Source organism: Rattus norvegicus, chromosome 2 (assembly GCF_021556685.1).
Source record: "Rattus norvegicus strain SHRSP/BbbUtx chromosome 2, alternate assembly SHRSP_T2T, whole genome shotgun sequence".
NCBI classification, from domain to species: Eukaryota; Metazoa; Chordata; class Mammalia; order Rodentia; family Muridae; genus Rattus; species Rattus norvegicus.
This window is the reverse complement of record NC_141535.1, coordinates 84,282,036-84,286,287: the sequence shown is the minus strand read 5'-3', so window position 1 is coordinate 84,286,287 and position 4,252 is coordinate 84,282,036.

Here is a 4,252-nt window from a genome sequence, read left to right as displayed (position 1 = left end):
CTGACATGACCATACATTTATGGGGAAGAGATCTTTTTCAACAATGGGGCACTCAAATCAAAATTCCTACGGTTCCAGGGTCAGCAAATGATGAAATTAGGGGTGATATGGTAGATGCTCCTGGGGAAGTTATTGATACGGGCGATCAGGAACAATCACAAGCTGTGCCCATTGTTCAAACACAGGACATCACAGGAATTGAGTTTCCAAATGTGTAAAAGGGGCCACTTCTGTGCACCTGTGAAAAACGACACACCTGTTGTCTCTTCCTCTTCTTGTAAAGACAGCAGTCCTGATCCAGAGAGGCTCCAGCCAGTGACCTCATTTTGCTTTCATCCCTCAAGGCTCTACCATCACATTCAGGCTCAGTGAAGTACTTCAATATCTGAGGTCAGAGGAGAGGCACAACCCAAACAGAGCTCTATCTACCCGTCCTATTGAACAGCAATATACCGGTGTAAGCCAAACAAGCCCTATCCTTCCCAACTTGCTTTTTTGGTCATGGTGTTTTGTCACAGCAATAGAAACCCTGACTAGGACAAGTTGGTACCAGGATTGTGGGATATTGCTGTGCCAGATGTGACCATATTTTGGGGTGGATTGTGGAAGGACTTTGGAACTTTGGGCTAGAAAGGCCATTGAGTGTTAAGAGTTCAGTGGAATGTTCTGTAGAAGCATTCTCACCTCAAGATAAGGATGTTGACGTGACTGGAGAGATGGCTTGGTAGTTAAGATCACTGGCTGTTCTTCCAGAGGTCTTGAGTTCAATTCCCAACACCCACATGGCAGCTTACTACCTGCCTATAAGTGTAGTCCCATGTGATCCAGTACCTTCTTCTGGTGTACAAACGTACATGCAGACAAAATATCTATATACATATGTAAATAAATATAATTTTTTAAAAAACTGTTGAGAGCAATGGAAAAGATGGAGGCCTGGCTTGTGGAGTTCAGAAGGAAGTGTAAAGATTCTATTAGGACAGTTTTTCTATTTTGAACTGAGATTTTGTCGTTCTGGTGAACTGAGACTGAAGATTCGGCTGTGATTTACAAGAGACCAGCAACTCTGAAGTGAAAACTTTGTGCTGCAAGGACAATTGATGCTGGTTAGCTGGAGCTAAGAAATAGGGGTTGGGGATTTAGCTCAGCGGAAGAGCGCTTGCCTAGGAAGCGCAAGGCCCTGGGTTCGATCCCCAGCTCCGAAAAAAAGAAAAGAAAAAAAAAAAAAAAGAAATAAGTGGTGATCGAAAAGAGACCAGCATCACTGGGGTGAAATCTTCTGGGAAGTGTTTGCTCTGGGCCAGCACACACAAGCAGTGTTCCAGAAGCAGCTGAGGTTGTATCTCATACTGGAAGTCAACTTGGTGGTATAACAGGTACCCACATGATTTTGAAGGCATGAGGGGTCATGGAGAAGAGCTGAGGCCAGGAGAGGCCATTGGTGAAAGCTGCAGTCCACTTGCAGCAGAAGACCCTACTAGCATTTTGGAGATGCCAGTACCCATGGGATAAACACCAAGAACAGCAGCGGCGGTAGAGTAGAATCAGTCAGAGCCTCAAAAACAAGCTATGTCAAATACATAGGCGAATGCCAGCAGCAAACCACTGAACTGTCAACGTTGAAGGAATCAGAGAAAGGACTGAAAGAGCTTGAAGGGGCTCAAGACCCCATATGAACAACAATGCCAACCAACTGGAGCTTCCAGGGACTAAGCCACTACCCAAAGACTATACATGGGCTGACCCTGGGCTCCAACCTCATAGGTAGCAATGAATAGCCTAGTAAGAGCACCAGTGGAAGGGGAAGCCCTTGGTCGTGCCAAGACTGAACCCCCAGTGAACGTGATTGTTGGGGGGAGGGTGGTAATGGGGGAGGATGGGGAGGGGAACATCCATATAGAAGGGGAGGAGGAGGGATTAGGGGGATGTTGGCCCAGAAAACCGGGAAAGGGAATAACAATCGAAATGTAAATAAGAAGTACCCAAGTTAATAAAGATGGGGAGGGGGAAGCAAGCTGTGTGTGCTGCAGAGGGCAGAGCTGGAGAATTGATTCAAGCTCCTTGGAGGAGCCCAGAAGATCGTGAGTGGATCCCAGATAATTGGACATTGAGTTACTTAGACTGTTGGAGATTGATTTTGCTTGGTTAAGGTTGTGACTGGGCCCTCGTTCTTCACACTAGAAGAAGGTATTTCATTTTATTTTTGATTTTTACAGAAGCCAACAGCTAAAAGACTTTGAATTTTTTAAAAGAGATTATGGGCTTTTAGAGAGATCGGATATTTTAAAGAGACTAAAATTTTATTGTGTTTGAATTTATAAAGACCGTCTGGGACTTTTAAAGTTATTTATGTTTTTAATGTGAGTTCTTGGGGATGAATAAGAAAGGAAGGCTTGAGGCTTAATAGTGATGTATTTGTGTATTAAGTTGACAGGGGGTCCATTGTGCTGGCTAGTCTTGTATCATTCTGACACAAGCTAGAGTCATCAGAGAAGAAGGAGCCTCAGTTAAAGAAATACCTCCATTAGATCCAGCTGTAAGGCTTTTTCTTAATTAGTGGGGGAGGCCCCAGCCCATTGTGGGTGGTGCCATCCCTGGGCTGGTAGTCCTAGGTTCTGTAAGAGAGCAGGTTGAGCAAGTCATGAGGAGCAAACCAGTGTGCGGCCCTCTCATAGCTTCTGCGTCAGCTCCTCACTCCAGCTTCCCACCTGGCTCGAGTTCCTGTCCTGACTTCCTTTGATAAGCTTCCATGTGGAAATGTAAGCTGAACGAACCCGTTCCTCCCGCTCTGCTTGTCGGTCATGGTGCTTCGTCAAATAATCGAAACCCCAACTAAGACATTTTGCATTTTTCTACAAAACCCTTGATAGAGACAATGAAATTTGAAACTTTATCACACACAAATTGTTCAGCTGACCAGTGCTAAGCTTTACAGTTCCTAGCCACCCACAGCTTACTTAGTACAAGTGACCACACCTACCTTGTTTCCAAATGAGAAAAACAATGACTGCATCTCTTCTTTCCTATGTAGACTAGAAAATCAGATTATACACCAGAAACAGAACTATTGAATGACAGGCTGGAGGTGTATATGTGTAATGTGTAGATGAGTATGATGAAAATGTGTTTGTACAAAAATGTCATGAGGAAAACCGAGCAGAGTGGCGCTCACATGTAATCTGTGTGTGTGGGAGGTTGAGGCAGAAGAATTATGGGTACAAGGCCATTCTCAGCTACATAATGAGTTGGAGGACAACCTGGACTGAATGATAACTTGTATAAAAATAAACTCAATAATGAAATGCATCAGCTTTTTTTTTTTTTTTTTTTTTTACAATTAACGTACACTTTTAAAAAGGCATAATACAAAGTGTATTGTCTGGCCTTGGCAGGATATCTGTTATATCAGTCATTCATTGCAGAAGTTCATAAATCCTAAAGCAGCACTGTATGGTGTCTGAAGCAAACCAGACTATACTCCCTGTTTAGTCAGCCATGGATGGCTGGAGTTGGCGGGATAGGTTTGGTTCCTTGGTGTGGCCATCAGCCCAGCTCCTCTTGATGTGAGATCATTGATTGTTCCCAGGGATTGAAAAAGGTTCACATTATCTCTCAAGGCCTAGACTCAGAGCTTGTGTGGCTCGTCTTCTGCAACATTATATTTAAAGTGAGTTCCAGGCTTAACAGCAGAATGAAACTGTAGCAATTTGGGGGGGACACACTGCAAAGGAGAAGACACAGGTGCACATTCACTGGAGCCCTAACTGTAACTTCCAGCCACAGTTGTATCAGTGGCACATGACACTTTTGAAGGAATTCACTAAGTTAGCTCTTTATTTATTTGGTTTGTTTGTTTGTATGTTTGTTTGTTTGTTTGTATTGAGAGTTTGTCTATTATGTAGTTCTGCTCCCCTGGAACTTGCTATGCAGACTATCAGGTTGGCATTAAGTCAGGCCTCTCCAGTGCTGAGATTAAAAGTGTGTTCTACTATGCCTGAAGTTCTTAAACTGTGATCTGGGTGAAATTAGGTTAAAATGTTTTTTTTTTAAATAGGAAATTCACATTAAGTGCAGTTTTTTTCTCTAACATTTAAACTTTTATTTACATTGGTGTCCTGCCTTTATGTAGGTCTGAGTGAGGGTGTCAAATCCCTCAGAACTGGAATTATAGACAGTTATGAATTACCATGTGAATGCTGGGATTTGAACCTGAGTCTTTGGAAGAAACAGCCAGGACTCTTAACCACTAAGT